At 40.5% G+C, this 20,081-nt stretch overlaps 1 non-coding gene across 1 annotated transcript; it reads left to right on the top strand.

Moving 5' to 3' along the window:
• Nucleotides 1-1,436: 1,436 nt before the first annotated feature.
• Nucleotides 1,437-1,510, top strand: TRNAV-AAC. The gene has a single exon. It is a non-coding gene; the product is annotated as a tRNA-Val (tRNA).
• Nucleotides 1,511-20,081: the final 18,571 nt, after the last annotated feature.

Genomic DNA, 20,081 nt, shown 5'->3' with positions numbered 1-20,081 from the left:
ATTATATTGAACATGTTAGCTTCATGTAGCATACCTAATTTTCTGTTTATATTTGTATGATGACTGTTGCATTTGGCGCATCATATCATGACAGACATGTCAACGATCAATTCTCCCTTGTGGTCGAGAGAGTCGTTGACCAGGGCTGCATCCTCGACCACTCGACAGAGTGGTAGCTGGAGTTGATGTCGCTTGTCCTGTCATGCCGCACTCGGCCACTTGCAGTTGGTGGTAGCTGGAGTTGCGAGCAACAGGGACCCCCCTTCGCTGTATAGCTTGTTAGCTACTCAGCACCTGTCCATCCGGTCACTCGAGAGAGTGGCGGCCTTTGGGTGGTATAGTTGTCATCGATTCGGCCTCTCGACCATACAGGGGTCATGGTGCAGAGAGGTGGGCGGGGTGACCATCGTGCATACGCTGTTATCGTTATATCTGCTGATGCTGTTATTGCTACTTTTACTGCTGTTGCTAGCTTATGCTGTTGTTGTTTGCTCCTGCTGTTGGTATTAGTTTATGTGGTTGTTGCTGACTTATGTTGCTATGCTTGCTTATGTTGAAATATGCCCTTGTTGTAGGTGTTTAGTCCTTGGTTTACTTATTGGAAGTTTGTATATACCTTGCTTATTTCCTCTATAGTTATGAGCAGTACTGTAGCAGATTAGTACTACTTCTGACCTTCTATTTCTAGCTTAGGATATGGTTTCAGGTATGAGTATTTGTTATGGTTTTGTTTTAGTATCTGCTATTCTTCTTATGAGACTGTATTCTTTTTGGCATTCTCTATTTGTTTATTATGTTCATGCACTATCTTTCCTTACCCGTTGAGTTCCAATAATCACCACCTCGCAAATTGGTTTTCCTTCACCAGGTAACAGGTAGATGATTGAGAAGTTGCTTGGAGAGTCCCGGCTGCCAGTCCCATGTCACACTTGAGGACAATTACTTTTCGATCTTATGTCTATTTGGTAGTATAGTGATTTTGCGCATTCTGTTTTTCAATAAGTCGATGTGGATTTTGGGGTCTAGTGTGGTGGTTGCAGGTATTTTGTCAATGTCGTTGTTGGTCTTATGTTCGTATTATTTTGTATTTTCCGCTGTGCATGTTTACTTTCAGCCATGTAGACTTATTAAACTGCGTGGTTGTGTTTATTTTTTTCCAGCCGAGTGGGCTGATGATATTAAACTGCGTGGTTGTGTGCTTATATCCCAGCCGTATATGGTTGATGTATATTTTGTATGTAGTAATGCTTCAGATTGTCACCCGTAAAAGGGAGATGCTGTCGGATTTTTGTCTAGCAAGGACTCCTCTCGGGCCGTGACAATTTAGTGGTATCAGAGCCAAGTTTCTCACATTGCTATCTAGTCAAGGCCATGCCCGTGCTTGCGTTGCTGTCGCCATCGGAATCCACGGTAACAGAAATACTAGTTAAATTAAAGGTGTTGTGGTGTAGTTGGTTATCATGTCAGTCTAACACACTGAAGGTCTCCGGTTCGAGTGCGGGCGACACCAAATTTTTTTGTTGTAACGACTCGCGCCCTTTGGGCGACCCATCTGGCGACCCATTTGGCGGCCCCTTGGCGGTCCCTTCGGTGGCCCAACTGGCGACCCCTTATGTTGTCAACCGACGACTCTCGGCCGTGTGTCGTTACTCACAAGGTCTTTCCACCCCTGGCCAGTGGATTTTTGCCTTCCCCAGGATTCGAATTCTAGAGCTCCAGGTTAAGTACTAGAGTTTATGAATCCTGGTAGCCAAGTGACCGCCAAGGGGCTGCCAAATGGGTCGCCAGTTGGGTCGCCCAAGGGGCCGAGGGGTTGGGTCGTTACAATAAAAAGACGCGCTCACTTGGCTGCCAGAATTCATAAACTCTAGTATTTAACCTAGAGATCTAGAGTTCGAATCCTAGGGAAGGCAAAAATCCACTGGCCAGGGGTGGGAAGACCTAGTGAGTAACCGCACGGTCGAGGGTCGTCGGTTGACGACATAAAGGGTCACCGGTTGGGCCACCCAAGGGGCCGGGTCGTTACAATAAAAAGACACTTTTTATTGTAACGACCCGACCCCTCGACCCCTTGGGCGGCCACAATGGCGACCCATTAGGTGGCCCCTTGGGCGGTCACAATGGCGGCCCAACTGGCCAGTGGATTTTTGCCTTCCCCAGGATTCGAACTCTAGACCTCCAGGATAAGTACTAGAGTTTATGAATCCTGGTAGTCAAGTGAGCGCCACTCACTTGGCTACCAGGATTCATAAACTCTAGTACTTATCCTGGAGGTCTAGAGTTCGAATCCTGGGGAAGGCAAAAATCCACTGGCTAGGGGTGGAAAGACTTTGTGAGTAACGACACACGCCCGAGGGTCGTCGGTTGACGACATAAGAAGTCGCCAGTTGGGCCGCCATTGTGACCGCCTAAGGGACCGCCAAGGGGCCACCTAATGGGCCACCATTGTGGCGGCCCAAAGGGCCGAGGGGTCGGGTCGTTACACGGTTAGCACTAACGGTCTAACCCAAGTTTTGATGAATGACAAAGTAGGCTAAGTTAGTTTTATATTGATCTAACACTTTGACCAAGTGTGAAGGAGAAGCCGAGACGGGTCGACGGGTTGACCTGACGTCTGACACGAAGTCCAGCTAGATCGACGGGCTGACCTGATAGCTGGCACGAAGTCTAAATGGGTTGAAGGGCTGCCCTGACATTTGGTACGAAGTCCAGGTAGGTCGACGGGCTGACCTGATAGTTGGCACGAAGTCCAGACTGGTTGAAGGGCTGACCGGACGTCTGACAAGTAAGTTGAGGTAAGTCACTGGAGGGGAGTGACTGTGAGGACGTGTTCTCGGGAAGAGAACATTAGGCGTCGATCCAACTTAGATCCATTTTGAAAATCTAAGTTGAGATCGTGACTAGATTTCGGTCTCGAGGAGACGAAATCTAATTACTGCACTTTACTCTTATAAACTTAACTGTGCTAACACTTTATTTTGCAGGGTAGTTTTGCATTTTGCCTTGGACTAATATTTTTTGCATGTTCTGAAAAAACAAAGGTTCGGGCACTCGGAAGGGATCCGGGCGCCCGGGATGCAAGTTTTATCCCCGATGTGCTTCACCACATGGAGTTTCATGGTTGGATGGGATACGTCACACTCCAGGCGCCCAGAAGGGATTCGGATGCTCGGAGCCTCCTATATAAGGAGGATGCGCCCTGGAGAAAAGAACAACGAACAACGAACAACAAAGCCTTCCAAAGCTTGTTATGCCGTGTTGTGCTCCTGCGACGCCGCAAAGCAACTCTGACAACGTGCTGCCTTTATTTCGTTACTACTATCGATATTTTTTAAAAAGTTCTTGTACCTTAAATTTATAATCAAATTTTCAAACTGCTAGTGGATTGCCCAACGAAAGCACTCGACGAGTGCAAGCCTTGGAGTAAGAGTCAACCAAGGCTCCGAACCAAGTAAAAAATTACTTGTGTTAGCGTTGTGTTTTTCTTTCCGCTGTGCACTCGATTTTTAACGAATTTCTAAATCAATATTCACCCCCCCTCTATCGACTTTCACGATCCAACAATAAAAGCAACCTTGCTCCCAGAAGCTAAACACAACAAGAAAAAGAGAGAAACAACACTTGTAATTGATTCAATTTTAGTTCAACTTTCTAGTTGTGAGATTTATCTGCTGTAAGAGGCTTCTCCGTCCAGAGGAGAATTTTAGTGAGCTTTACAAGTAATTTCTTTGTGCCTCGTTATTTTAGTCTTTTAATTATTTTATGCAAGTGTTGATAATTATTAAGCTATAAAGTTCGAGGAAGGTTGTGTTTCTTTGCAGGGCTATTCACCCCCCTCTAGTCGGCCACCAAAGGTCCTATAGTTTCAACAGTAGCAAGAAATATTTACATCAAAATAGCTTATGTTTTTACAATACTTGGGAGTTGTAACCATGAAAGCAAAAGTTTTTCTAAGTGCACTAAATAAGATCTAAGCAAGTCTGAGAAAACATCATCTAGAATATCTTCTAGAATCTTTTAACGGCTAGTGAAATTACTGGGGAGGTTCATCATTAGATGATCGGCTTCCTAAGTTGCTTTATAGCCCCCTTTGCTTCATAATCGAATATTTTTGAAGTCCGCTGGCCAAGCATCATGTTAAATTCCTTGGAGTGTAGATAAGTCACCTTATAGGCCTCAAGCCGATCAACCTCTCCTGCCTTGTAGTTAGCCATCTTAGCTTTCAACGCTTCCAGCTTAGCCTTTAGCGCTTCTAGCTCGACACTTTGGGCTTTCAAAGTATGTTTCTTCTCCTCGAGCTAAAAATCCTTTATAGTCAACTCGGTTGTTTTACTCGCCAGCTCAATGCCAAGGGTATGGATGGTCTCCACTTCTTTTTGTAGGATCGAGGTACGTGAGAATGAGGGGAGGGGGGGGGGGGGGGGGGAGTGAATCACGTGTATTTTTAAAATAGAGTCTTTTTGGAAATTTAAAACAAAGTGCAGTGAAAAATAGAGATTAAACAAAGTAATAAAAGAAATGAACACAAAGAGACAAAACACAAGAGATTTATTTGGTTCGGAGTCTTCGTCAACTCCTACTCCAAGACCCATGATCCCTTAGACTGTATCGATGGGTAATCCACTATAAATCTTTTCCGGAACCGTCAAAAGAGAGAATCAAGTACAATAGTAATGAAGGACAGTGTAACAGACTACACTGCCTTAGAAATAAAGTAAATGACTATAATTTAAATTTATCAACACATGATTATTGAAGTTGAGAGCCCATGTGTTGGTGTTGGTATATTAGCAGTGGTCGGATGTAGAAATAGCACGGCAGTAGTGCGAAGATGTAGTAGCAGAACAGTCGTTGTAGCTCGTATGGAAGTTCTTGTGGTTATGCTGGTTGAATGCTTCTTTTAAAGTACATTGAGAGCACCTCCAATCCTTCTTGGAGGCACCTCCAAGCTGAAATTTGATCTTGGTAATTTCGGATTTGATCAACTCCATGAGCTTCAATTCCTTTGCAATAGCACTCTAAGCTCTTTTAAACTGCCTCTAATACATCTCAGAGGCGCCTCCAACGCCTCCAGGGCCCTCCGAGCCATGAAACCTTATCCACAGACCTTATCTCTTCGAGGGCACCTCCACCCTATCCAGGGCGCCTTCCACGTGGATCCAAGGCACCTTTAACACTGTTCATCCTAAGCTGATTTTTATCATTTAACTATGCAAAAGTGCATCAGTAAAAAAATAAAGTGTAACTTGCAAAACAGAGTTAGTACAATATAGAAATAACTTATTAATTAGATCCCGTCTTACCAAGACTAGGATCTAGTCATGATCTCAGTGTAGGTTTTCAAAATGAACATAAACTGGACCAATGCCTACAGTCCCAATTGGGACTCGTCCTCACTAGATCACTCTCCTCTAGTAATTTACCTCACTTACCATTTGTCATCCTTGACTTTCCTTTTGACTCGTTAGGTCTTCCCACCTGTTGTCAAGTCCATAGAATCAACTGGACTTCGGTTAGCTGTCAAGTCCCACAGACCCAGTGAGATTTCCTGTCAGATATCGGGTCATTCCTTGACCTATCTAGACTATCCACTAGCTATCAGGTCTGCAGACCTAACTAATTTTATCCTAGTGTCAGGTCCTCCGGACCCATCAATTTCTACACACTTGGTAAAGGTATCAAATCACACAAAACCTAACTTTAACCATTTGTCATTCATCAAAGTTTGATCATTGGTGTTTACTACACCAACACTTTTAGCTGCAAAGAACAAGACTCTAGCCTTAACATTCTTCTTTACCAAGTCCTTTATGACCCTTATTTTTCGAATTTTCTTGGACTTGAGTCGGGACTCGTTGGTCCGGAATTATTTCTGAAGTTTTTCCATGGATGTCTCTTGAACAAGTCCTCTTTCTTTCTCCTCAAAAAGGACTTGCTTGGCTCGTAGCAGTAGGCGGTGTCGGTCTTCTAGCTCCTTCTTTAGAAAAGCCACTTCTTCTTGGTGTTGCTCGAAGGGGGCTCAGGAAGCTCTAGCTTCCTCGACAGAGTCTTCAGGGTCCTGTAGGCATGACTCATTTCTACCATCTTTTTGCATAAGGCCAACCCATGAACTCAGAACTGAACGAAGGGGAAGTTTAAAGCAAAGTGAAAAAATTGAAAGGGAAACTTTACTAATAGAAAAAGTATACCCTGGTGACATCTTGGGAAAAGCGATCATCTAGCTCTTTGGGAGTCTGTTCAACCGCTTGTGTCACACTATCAACCCAGGTTTGTGCCAGGGGCCTTTCATTTTTATTAGGTGTTGAGGGGTGAGAGGTCCAGAAGGGTTGGTGTTGTTCCGTTTATGAGAGGGTAGCCTATGTGTACTGTTGACCTTACGGGACCCGAGCTTGTGCGTAGATGACTTTGGTTCTAGACATGGAAGTAGTCTTGGAAGCAAGGTCCTCCTTGCGAGGAGGTCGAGAAGAAATCGATGGTGCCGCAATGAGTTTGGTCAGCATGGAAGGATTTGTTGGTGTCCAAGTGAAAGGAGTGGGATCAGAAGGATCGGCCTCGGGCACAGGTGAAGCTGGTACTGAACTCTCCCCTTGCTTGGATCAGGCACGAGGAGAAGGCATGATGGTTGAAGTCGGGAGAAGCAGGTGTGTCTTGTCGGTGTCTCTTGCTACAAAAGTGCAGTGGCATATCAGACGTATTAGACTCAGAAGGTATTGGCTGGGGAACTAGGGAAGGCCGGGGGGTGGCAGTTCTTCTGTTTGGCTGGCTCATCATTGCCGTGGTCAAACCCTCCTCACCAGTCGGACTCTTTCCAGACCCAACCGACAGAGCATCACATCAAGCTAGCTCGGCTTTCGCCCGCTCATTCATTTCCGCTTTCATCCAATCTAGTGGAATTGGACATGCATACCTTCCACATGGTTTCAGATAACAAAACAATATAAGGAAATCAGTTAGATATAACATCAAAAGATCATTGAATTTCTTAGCGAAGTTACTATAGGGTAGTCTGGCTCAGATGAGATTGAGTCTGAAAATGTACAAGACACAATCGAGGAGTAACTTGTGTATGTTGAATTTTAATCCAGACAGAGTCCCTAAGGCTAGGGTATACTCAAGCATGCCACGATACTCAAGTAGCTTCAGAGCAGGAGATAACTTCATCTGCCATTAGGTCAGGAATGATTTAGGAGGAACCGGGCTGATATAAAAATAGTAAGATTTTCAGCCTTTATTAGAGGTAGAAATTTTGTCAAAAAAAGTTAGATCCCACCCGGGTTTTGGAAAAGGAAGGCGCCCGGGTTAGACTTTTTAGGATAGTAAAAATAATGAAAGACGCGGGGTTCAAACGAATACAATATAATCAAAAGAGAATAATGATCCCGTGTAATAACCTTATGGAGTTCAGAGCTAATTGCTAAAGGGGAATGTGAAAGTAACTACAGACGGGGGAGAAGAAGGGGTGTAAGGGGAAACGAAGATCGGCCAAGAGTTGGTCCTTAAAAAGAGTGATATATCTAGTAGGGGGAAGGTTAGGGCGCTCAAGCCCTGAAGGTATGACTATGTGGTGGTCGGCGAGAAACTCGTAGGTGAGGTGAACCTGATCCACCTCTCCTTTGTTGAAGTCTGAGGCAGTGGAAGTGCAAAGACCAAGAATGGATGCAGAGGAACTAGAGGTCATTGTGAATGAAAAGGGATCAGAGGAGGTGAGAAAAAGAGACTTTCAACAAAGAGAAAGTGAAAACCCTAGGCAATCGCAGGTCACATCAAGAAGGGTCGAGCAAGAAGAAGAACCAGATCCATGATGCGAGTTGAATATCTTATATAAAAGACTCTAAGTCATCTACGAGTGAATATGTATTCATTCTAGGAGGTGCAGTTATTTCCTGGAAATTTTCTAAGCAAAGAGTAATAACCAAATCTACGATGAAATATGAGTTTGTAGTGTTGGATCGTGAAACGTCGATAGAGGGGGGGGTGAATATCGATTCGAAAAACAACGAGTATAAACGCAGCGGAATAAGAAAATTGAACACAGGGCCCGTACTCCGTGAGTACTTTCATTGGGCAATTCACTAGCAATTTGAAATATAGATTACAAGTTAAGTACAATATTGCTAATAAGGAAAAATTACCGACAATAAAAAAGACTTAGAACAGAAAGGAAAAGCTTGTCGGAGATCGTAGCGCAGCAGGAGCACAAGGAAGCAGATTCTTTGTTCTGAGAGTTGTGTTCTTGAAACTTGCTCACCCCCTCCTTTTATAGCCCTTTGGAGGGGTCTCCAGAGCTTATCAGATCCCAAAAATTCGGATCAGATGAGGAGAGTTCGAATCTGGCTGATCCGAGTCGTCTCCAACTACTTGTTTGACACAGTCATCTTCCGAAGGTCATAACTTTTGACTCCAAACTCAGAATCAAGCTCTGTCAATTGCTACGCATGCAGAATTTGAAACTCTACATTTGTATCTACAAAATAGTGTTATAAAAATATATGTATAGATATTTTATTTAGATTTATGAGTTAGGTCCTGTCTTCCCGAGACCAGAACCTAGTCAGAGTCTCAATTTAGGGATCCAAAATAGACCTAAACTGGACCGACGCCTACTGTCCCTTAACTGGGATGCGTCCTCATAGTCACTCTCCTTCAGTGACTTACCTTTACTTACCTGTCAGATGTTCGGTAAGCCCTTCGACCCGTCTGGACTTTGTGCCAGCTATTCGGTCAGTCCGTCGACCTACCTGGACTTCGTGCCAAGCGTCCGGTCAGCCCGTCGACCCGCTTGGACTACATGCCAACTATCTGGTCAACCCGTCGACCTAGCTGAACTTCTCGCCAAGCGTCCGGTCAGCCCGTCGACCCGCTTGGATTTCGTGCCAGACATTCGGTCAGCCCGTCGACCTGTCTAGACTTAGCCTGTACACTCGATCAAAGCATTAGATAACGATAAACCTAACTTAACCTATTTGTTATTCATCAAAACCTGGGTTAAATCGTTAGTGCTAACCGCACCAACAATCTCCCCCTTTTTGATGGAATGACAACCTGGTTAAGTTAGTGAAAACATATGCAAGAAAAAACAAGTAACAACATGCATTTATATGGTTTTTAAGTTAGTTTGTATTTTCAGTTTGGTTTAGCTAACTTAACCACCTAACCCTCCCCCTTTGGCATTCATCAAAAGTAAGCATGGATTAAGTAAGCATAAATACAGACTTCAGACAAAGTAAGAAATAATGTCAAGTTAATCTGGGGGAGTTTAAAACATAGATTATTTTGCTTTTATTTCTTAAATCTTTGAAAAAAAAAACTAAGTCTTGAAAGATAGCTGATTTATAACTTTGTAATTTTGAAAGATAGCTAATTTTTCAAGTATGGTTTTTAAGGTCAAAGTTAAAAGTTCAAGTTTTCAAACATAAGTTTTTTAAAAAAAATCACTTTCTAAAATAATTTTCAAAACTAAGTTGATAGTAATTTTCAAAACTAATTTTGTCAAATCAAATTGTCAAAATTAAGTACGACCAATTTTTCAGAACTTGATTCAGGGTTATTTTCAAAACGAAGTGAAGTTAAATCGAATTCAAACATTAAGAAAAATGATTTTGAACTTTACTTTTAGTTTTCAAAGTTTGTCACAATTTTGGTAAAGTAAGATCACATTTTTGGAATTAAAATCAAAATAATGTTTCAAAATGAAGTAGTAGGAGTTTTTAAAATAATTTTGTAAAATTCTTTTTCCAAAATTAAAATTTCAAAGTTTAACGTACTAATTTCAAAACCATGATTTAAAATATTTGCAAAGCTCAGTTTTCAAAGACTAAGTAGAATCGAATTTTCAAAAACTGAGAAGATATTGTTTTCCAAAACCTAAGTAATTTTGAACTTTAAAGATTTTGATTTTATTCCTCCCCCTAAACTTGACATCAAGTCAAATGTCTAACCAGTTAGTTATTGACTGACTGTTAGAAAACAGTAGTTTTCACTAGGTTAGTCAAGTTAAGTTTAAATTGAATAACTTAACTTAATTAATGTATATCTTGTATTTAACGCCCAGACTTATATTGATGCACTGAAATAAACATCTTAAGTCTTAGGCAAGTGGCCTATGCATTTCACCCCTTTTCTATGTTTGTCAAACACAAGCAAGGTAAGCCTAGGGTGTTGGTGAGATGCTCAAAAACTAGTCCTATAGGTACATGCTTTCTAAGGAGTTTGAACTAGTATAAGGCTAAAACTGGTTTTAAAATCTAAAAATAGGGAAGTTTTTGAAAAATAAGAATAGAAATAATTTTAGCCTAAAAATAACCATTTTTGAAAACAATTTTGTAATTTGAAAATCCTAGTCTATTAAACACATTCCTAATTTTCTACGTAGATTACTAAATTCACTTTCAGGGAGTGGTTTGGTAAATATATCGGCTAAATTTGACTTAAACTCAATGTATTTGAGTTCAATATCACCTTTAGTGACATGGTCCCTAATAAAGTGGTGCCTAATTTCAATGTGTTTGGTTCTTGAATGATGCACTGGATTTTTTGTTAAATTAATTGAACTAATATTGTCAATTAAGACTTTTACATTTGTGATATTTAAGTTGAAATCTTTTAAGGTGTGCATCATCCATAATAATTGGGATACACATTCTCCTATGGCTATGTATTCTGACTCAATTGTAGATAGCGCAACACAGTGTTGCTTTCTACTAAACCAGCTAACAAGTGATGGACCTAGTAGTTGACATCTACAACTTGTGCTTTTGCGGTCTAATTTGCACCCAGCATAATCTGAGTCAGAATACCCTATTAATTCAAAGTTGGTGGTCCTAGGATACCAAATTCCTACATTTGTTGTTCCTTTAAGGTATCTAAAAATTCTTTTGACTTGAGTCAAATGGGATTCTTTAGCACAGGTTTGGTATCTAGCACACATACTAACTGCAAATAAAATATCAGGTCGGCTTGCAGTTAAGTAAAGTAGACTACCTATTGCACTCCTATAATATTTTAGATGTGAGATCTTGGAAAATTTAATTAATAGGGTTATTTGGAAAATAACCTTATAAAATTTTTTCGGAATTTTTAGAAATTTTCTGGAAATTTTTCGGAGTTCGTACGACGAATTTTGAGGGGACGAATTAATGGGTTCGGATAAGGCCTATTTGGGATACTCATTAAAGTGAGGAAATGTGTTATTTATATAATTCCTTTTCTTTTATTTATTTTTCCCTAAACCTATCGCCGAACCCGAGCTTCTCCTCTTCCCCAACATTTCTTCCCTTCCTCTGTTCCCTCTCTTTGTCTCGCGGACGAATCGAAGCCAAGCCGAGGGACCTTCGTCGATCGTCGACATCGCCCGAGGAGGAAGCCACCGGAGCTTGCTGGAACACGACAGAAACCAGCGGAGCCGTGCTGTCTTCGACTGAGGGGAGATTTGTTCGGTGGATTCGGCGGCCGAGTGTCACCTTCAACGTTTTTTTTTAAAACTTCTTTCTTTTTGTAACCCTACTAAACGACCTCCAAAAATTACGTAAAAATACTCTAAAAATTCCTAAAAATCTCTAGAATATTTTAAAAGTATTTCCAAATATTTTTATGGACTTTTAGAACTTGAAATAAGGAAAATTGAGTCGTTACAATTCCCCATACCTTATAAAAAGTTCGTCCTCGAACTTAGAATATCTCTGGATACTTCTGTCTCATACTGTCCTCCCGCTCCCAAGTGACTTCCTCGTGCTTCTGGTTCTGCCAGATAACCTTCACTAGTGGCACTTCTTTATTTCTTAGTCTCTTGACTGCTCTATCCACTATCTGTGTAGGTCTACTCTCATAACTAAGATCCTCTTGGATCTGCACTGACTGAGGCTCAATCACTTGGCTAGGGTCGTGGAGGCACTTCTTTAACATGGAGACATGAAACACATTGTGTATTGCTGACATGTCTTGTGGTAAATCCAGCTTGTAAGCTACTTTCTAAATCCTTTCTGTGATCAGGTAAGCCCCTACATAACGAGGACTTAATTTGCCCTTCTTGCCAAATCTCATCACTCCCCTCATAGGAGCGACCTTGAAAAAGACTGAATCCCCTACTTGGAATTCAAGCGGCCTACGGCGTGTGTCAGCATAACTCTTCTGTCTACTCTGGGCAGTCTCAATTCTCTGTCTGATCTTCAGAATAGCCTGAGTAGTCTCATCTATCAGCTCTGTCTGAATGCCCAGTTCCATTTCCATCTCTCTTCTTTCACCTGCTTCTTGCCAGCAAATGGGTGATCTGCACTTCCTGCCATACAATGCCTCATAAGGAGCCATCTTGATGGTGGCCTGATAGATGTTGTTGTAGGCAAACTCAGCTAAGCACAGATACTTGCACCAACTTCCCTTGAAATCTAATGCACAAGCTTTGAGCATATCTTCTAGAATATGATTTACTCGCTCTGTCTGTCCATCAGTCTGTGGATGGAAAGCTGTGCTGAACTTGAGTTTGGTGTCTAGTGCATTCTGAACACACACTCAAAAGTGAGAGGTGAAGCGCCCATCTCTATCAGAAACAATAGATTTAGGAACTCCGTGAAGTATGATCACCTCTTTAACATACAGCTGTGCCAACTGCTCTATAGAGTGAGACACCCTGATGGCTAGAAAATGTGCAGACTTGGTCAATCTGTCCACTATCACCCATATCGCATCATATCCATTTGTGGTTCTTGGGAGACCTACTATAAAGTCCATGGATATGTCTTCCCACTTCCACTCTGGTATTGGAAGAGGTTGTAGAACTCCTCCCGGTCTCTGGTGTTCTGCTTTGACCCTCTGACATGTCAGGCAGGTACTGACATATTTAGCTACATCTCTTTTGAGTCCAGACCACCAGAATCTTTGTTTCACGTCTTGATACATCTTGGTAGAACCAGGATGCATGGAATAAGGTGTACTATGAGCTTCTTCCAAAATTTTCTTTCTCAGCTCTTCATCATTGGGAACACAAAGGCGACTCCCCTGATAAAGAATTCCACTGTCTGATACTCGAAACTCCGAATTTCCTTCTTCCTGTATCCCTTGCTTGATCTTTTGGATATCAGGATCTTCACTTTGCTTTCTCTGTATATCCTCGAGTAGGGTTGACTCTAAGGTCAATGCAGAGAATTGCCCATAAATAATTTCAAGTCCGAAATCTGATAACTCCTTCTGTTGTGGCAGGGCTAATTTTCTGCTTAGTGCATCTGCCACTTTATTAGCTTTGCTTGGAAGCATAAGCTATAATTTTTTTCCTTCTTGCATGAGTACAGCTCCTAGACCCATCTTGGAAGCATCACTTTAGATGTCAAAACTCTTGTCACTTTCTGGGACTGTCAGAATGGGAGTACTGGTCAGTCTCTTCTTCAACTCTTGGAAACTCTGTTCACATTTATCTGACCATTCAAAACTTCTTGTTCTTTCTGGTGAGGGCTGTAAGTGGAGAGGCTATTCTGGAAAAGTCTTCCACGAATTTCCGGTAGTACCCAGCTAAACCAAGGAAGCTTCTGATCTCCCTGGCATTCTTGGGTCTACTCCAGTTGTTGACTGCTTCTATTTTGGCTGGATCCACTTGGATACTTTCTTTAGAAATTATGTGGCCTAGAAATGCCACCTGATCTAACCAGAATCCGCACTTTGAGAACTTAGCATAAAGCTGTTTCTGCTGTAGGGTCTGCAGGACTATTCTCAAGTGCGTGTCATGCTCCTCTGGGGTTCTAGAATAGATTAGAATGTCATCGATGAACACAATGATAAATTTATCAAGGTATTCTCTAAACACTCTGTTCATCAGGTCCATGAAAACTGCAGGTGCATTAGTCACACCAAAAGGCATGACTACGAATTCGTAGTGTCCGTATCTGGTCCTGAAAGCTGTTATGGGTATATCACTCTCCTTCACTTTCAACTGATGGTACCCAGAGCGCAGATCTATTTTTAGAGAACACTATTGCCCTTTTTAGCTGATCAAATAGATCATCTATTCTGGAAAGAGGGTACTAGTCCTTAACTGTTACTTTGCTCAGCACTCTAAAATCTATGCACATTAGCATAGATCCGTCTTTCTTCTTGACAAACAACACAGGAGCTCCCCAAGGTGAGTGACTAGGGCGGATGAAACCCTTGTCAAGTAGCTCCTGAAATTGTTCTTGTAACTCTCTTAACTCTGCTAGAGAAATTCGGTAAGGAGCTTTTGAAATTGGCTGATGTCAGGAACCAATTCAATTCCAAACTCCACTTATCTGCTGGGAAGTAGTCCAGGTAGCTCTTCTAAAAATACCTTTGGATACTCACAGACTACCCGAACATCTTCCTGCTTGGGTCTTTCTTGTTCTTCTGTACTCCAGTTCTGATTACTTGACTGGGGTCTCTATTTCCCCACTGTCTTGTCTTTGATCTTGACTGACTTGTGTTGCGTTTGTTGTGCCTTGATGCTGTTCAGATAGTGCTCACTAATGCCTTGCTGACCAGCTCTTCACCAATCTATGGTCGGTGAGTTTCACTACTCACAATAGGTGTTATTTCTGGTCTCAGCATTAGGAGCATCAGTCTGACTCGTTCTTTCACTGTACTTACTAACTCTAAGCAAAGGTGAGCTAGCCTGTTAAATCTTTTAACCGCTTCTTCTATTGGTAGGTCACCTTGTCTCGAAGTCAACCCAGCTCATCTGGTTGACTGCTCACTTACTCTTAACTCGCTCCCACTACATACAAGCATCTCCAGATAGGCAGAAAGAGGCACACTTAATGGTATCAACCTTCTCGACTTCTTGTCAGTCAAGAAGCTCCATTGTGCTCTCAAATGTCTTGAACCAAGCCTGGGCATCCCAGGGCTCAGTCGTTCCTGAGAAGCTTTCTGGTTTCAGCTTCAGCCACTGGATGAGATATGCTTCTTGTCTTTTAGATGCTGTGGCGACTTCCAGGACAACCGATAGGACTTTAGTCACCACTGGAGTCTCCACATTAATGGTTGGAGAAGTGGGAGGAGCTGGCTTTTGACTGGCCGTTAGATTGGCCATCACTTGCTACTGCTCGCTACTTGTCTCTGAAGTTGGGTAACAACTTCAGAGAGATTGGGCTCAGTTGATCTAAGCTCTTCATTCTCCTGATCTTGGTTCTCAGTATAAACGGTACGGGGATGTCCTCTTCTTGACATCTAATTATGCAGAGGAAAAAGACTAAATAGCTTCTCTAACCCTTCTAATCATATATATATATATATATATGAATAAAGAAAAGGGAAACAAACTTCTATCTTACTTATGCACTTAAAAACAAATACTCTATACTGCAGTTAATAATAAGGAAAGCAGAATAAAGAAAGAATTTAAATACTTTCTTACTTGAAGACGGCAAGGATGATGCTGATGTGTGTGATGCTGGAGAATGGGACCTGCTCTGATACCAACTGTAACGACCACCCTTCTTACTACTACTACTAGTCTCTAAGAGTGACCGTTACTTATCTACTACTCTACTTAACCGGTTTATTAAAAATCTCTAGGAAAACCCTACCGAAAAATTTCGGCAGAGTCTCCCCTGTACCGGTGACCATTTCCCATAATACAAGCATAATATACTCAGCCACAGGCGGCTGGAACATATATCTTCACAACCACGCAGTATAATATCACAAATAAAAGAAAGAAACTACCCTATCAATAGCAAACATCAATATCACTCCATCAATAGAACCCAACTACAAACGCGGAATAAACTTAAATACAATATTGACTCATAATAGCATTAAAAGAAAACTAAAGAACTCTAAATAGAAATGTCTTAATAATTCTTTAGCAAACTCTTGATCTCCCCATAGTCCAGCCATCACACACCTTCATCACCACCACCTTGTCGCCTTCCTTGCTAAATCTTTTCCTTTCCTTTATCTGCAGTAGGAGGAAGTGCAGTCTATAAGCATAAAGCTTAGTGAGCGCTATCTACTCACAAAAACTCGATATGCATGTATATAAATAAAAACATGCTAAAACTGAATGCTAACATATAAAACTACTCATGCTCATATATAGCAAAGGAATCATGCTAACTGAAATACTAAACATGTGTAGTTTATCATGCTCATAAACTAATAAAAGAAGCATACTAAACATGTAAAACTACTAAACATGTAAAGATACTAAACATGTAAAACTACTGAACATGTAAATCTACTAAGCATGTAAAACTACTAAACATGTAAATCTAAACATGCTCATAAGAATAAAACTATAACAGCATGCTGAAAACAAATAAAACTAAACATGCTGAATAATCTAATAGCAAGAAACAAATAGAACTACTACTGCATGCTTCAAATAACAAGAAACTAAACTTTCTAATTCTAAACATATTTGAAGCTTGTTTCATTTGTTTCAAAACTTATACTTTAATACTTCAAAATAATAATAAACTTCTTTTGGGCCCGGCATTGTACCACTTTGCGCGCATTCTTAATAAGAATCGAGGTAGCTAATCCCGAAACTACTAAGATACTTCTAGGCCTTGTGCCTAGGGGCAACTTGGAGCCCATCCCTTGGACCTTGTGTCCGGTACATGCCATTAAAAAGTAAAATACTTTCTTTTTAACTATAACTTCTTTATACTTGCCCTTACTTGGCATTTAAGCAAACACCTTGTGTGCGCTTTTGATATTCAATCTTCTGGAATTGAAATCAAGTCTAGACCTTGGTCTTTCTTGCTTATAGCTTATTTATAAAATCTGCACTTAAGCTCAATAAAATGCTTATTCAATTCTACAACTACAGTGCATGAATAAAGTCTAATAGCAAAACAAGGAAGACTGCTTATATTCGTAAACAGCAAAGTAAAGAACTAATCATGCTCGCATACAGCAAACATAAAGAGAACTACTCATACTCAAATCCATAAGAAAGGCATAAAAATGGGATCTAACACTGCTCATGCTCAGCTAAAGAAAAATGAAAACCAAACATGCTTAGCTAAAGTAAATGGAAACCAAACATGCTCAGCTAAGGTAAATGAAACAGAACATGCCTAACACTTAACTTATTTTCCTAAGGAAAACAAACTGAGCTCTCTAAGCATGCTACAACAGATATGAATCAGGAAAACTAATCATGCTAAATTAGCAAATAAAACCTATTCTAAAATAAAACTACACTGCAAAAGAAATCACTCATATACATAACAACATAGTTGCTGGACAAAAAGATGAAAACTCCAAACATAGCATTCTTCTAAATCCTTTTCATTCCAAGAGGGAAACATTAAAACCCTATCTAACCTCTTCCACATTCTTTTTTTTTTTTTTTTGGCTATGATGGTCAGCATCTTTAGGAAGATTATAAATACTTTATGTTAGCTAACTGTGATTCATACTATTGTGATTTATTGTTCTACTTGCTAATTGATACATGGAACAAGATTGAAACTTAAACCTTATTTAAAGCTTAAAAACTAAATGCTTGCTGTAGCTTTTCATATAAATGCTCCGTGGTGCAAATCCTTAGGCTTTTCATATAAATGTTCTACACTTCAATGAACTTGAATGATGGTATTGCTGAAGTGGTTTTCAGCTCCAACAACTACACCAACTTAGAATTTCAGAACTCACAGGAAATAAAACACCACGGAATGCACTAGAAACATCGAAGAAATTCCTATAAAGAATCCAAGTTCCTTGTAATTCAGTGGGCAGAATCACAATAATCGAATCTACACTAAACTGTGATAATTCTATAAATTGAACAGCATCGAATCAACCTCCTATCTACCTCATCAGTCCAATATTTCATTACAATAGGTAAACAAAGTCATTACAATCTACCATGACCTCCATGGCCATTTGAAGGAAACAAAGCTTCAACCAATCAACTAAAACATCAAGAACCAGAACCCGGAACTCACTGTCATGAGAAAACGTGCAAAACCAAAGGTATTCTCCTAAGCAATCCAAAAGGAACAAAACACCACCATAATCTGTGACTGGAAACCAAATTCCATCTCAACACACTTCGAAGATAAAGACGGAAACGAAAATCCGAAAGCTACTCCTACTGCAGGTGAGAAGCAACTCACTTGTTTCCTTGGACTTACAACCGAGAAGATGGCTGCTAAGGTTTCGGATAGGTGAAGGTCTCGGCGTCTCCTTCAGGTCCTCGTGCTCTCCACGACGAGAAGATCACAGTTGGGTGAAGACCGGCCGGAGAGAGCCCTTTTTCAAGCGCCGGAGACGAAACCCTAACACGGCTCTGTTTCGCCCGAGCAGAAGAGTCGCGCCGTCGCGTGAGAAGAAGAAAAGGGTTTTCGGCTCGGGAGAAAAGGAATTAGATCCTTTTAAAACTAGGGTTTCGATTATAACTATAGATTATATATATGTCGCTGCATATTTGATTAACACCGACCGCTAGCGCAGCGGGTCAGTTGGGTTTTGCTCGAAGCCACAGGCCTCGGCTTCGAACCCTCAGCCGCGCACTTTTAATTCCAATTTATTTTAAACGTTCCAACTATAGCTTAAATATATTTCGCTACATACCTGGTTAACAAAACCCGCGTAGCTCAGCTGATTGGGCCGGTTTCTGCTTGGGCCGAGGAGCTGGGTTCGAACCCTTGCTTCTACAAACTTATTTTTCTTCTCTTTTATTTTATTTGTTCCGACTATAGCTTAAATCTATTTCTCTCCACATAAGGTTAACAAAAACCGTGTAGCCCAGCTGGTTAGGTCAGTTTTGCTTGGGTCAGTCCGACCCGAGGTCGTGGGTTCGAATCTCACCTTCAACGTTTTTTTTTAAAACTTCTTTCTTTTTGTAACCCTACTAAACGACCTCCAAAAATTACGTAAAAATACTCTAAAAATTCCTAAAAATCTCTAGAATATTTTAAAAGTATTTCCAAATATTTTTATGGACTTTTAGAACTTGAAATAAGGAAAATTGGGTCGTTACAAAATATATGTGCTTGTTATTATATTAGGATTAAGAGCACACACTTCCATAATAACCGAGGTCTTTGTTTCTTTATAAAGTCAGTATAAAAGAAACGACCTCATATGGTTCTACTCAATACACTCTGAGTGTACTAGTGTAATTATACAATCAAGATAAACTGATACCTAATTACACTACGACCTTCCAATGGTTTGTTCCTTTCCATTATGGTCGTGAGCTACTGTTTATAATTTATAAGATACTGATAACATGATCCTCTGTGTGTGACACCACACACCATGTTATCTACAATATAAATTAATTGAACAACTACATTTATCATAAATGTAGACATTTGACCAATGTGATTCTTATTTCTAGATAAATATTTATACCAAAAGCTAGGCTTTTAGTATACACTCTAGCAATATCGACCACTTGGGTTTACTACTTTTGGTTTTTCTCCTGCGGATATATTTTCATTACTTCGTGGATTTTGTTTTCTTCGTTGTAGTGGAGTAGGATGTGTACGTATATCTTCGTTGGTTTCTACATCATCTTTTCTTTATATAACTGCGTGGATTGTTCATATTATATTTGTGTAGAAATGTTGAATATAACTGCGTGGATTGTTTAATATTTGTGTGTATTGTTCCGGCCGAGTGTGGCCGAGGTATAGATTTATGTATACTGAGATTCATATTGTCCGCCGTACAGGGGAGATACTGCCGAAATTTCTTCGGACAGGGACTACCTGGGGCGTGACATTAGATCAACTGGTTTTCCATTTGGGTCATTGTCTAAGATTGTGTTTACTGCCATGGGTGTTTTAATTTCTTTTGTATTTTTCATTTCAATTTTTTTAAGTAATTCTTTAGTGTATTTGTGTTAATAAATGTAATTTCCTTCATTTGTTTGTTTGATTTATAATCCTAGGAAATAAGTTAATTTTCCTACTAAGCTCATTTCAAATTCTTGTTCCATTAGATTAGTAAATTCTTCTAAAAAATCTAAGTTAGTTGAACTAAATATTATATTATCTACATATATTTGTGCTATAAATATGTCATTATTTAATGATTTAACAAACAAGGTCGGATCAATTTGACCTTGGTTGAATCCTTTGGATGTTAAGTAGGAGCTTAACCTTTCATACCATGCCCTGAGT

The sequence above is a fragment of the Zingiber officinale genome, chromosome 5A, assembly GCF_018446385.1.
Source record: "Zingiber officinale cultivar Zhangliang chromosome 5A, Zo_v1.1, whole genome shotgun sequence".
NCBI lineage: Eukaryota > Viridiplantae > Streptophyta > Magnoliopsida > Zingiberales > Zingiberaceae > Zingiber > Zingiber officinale.
Note: the sequence above shows the minus strand (reverse complement) of the source record. Positions and strands in the feature narration are given on the sequence as shown.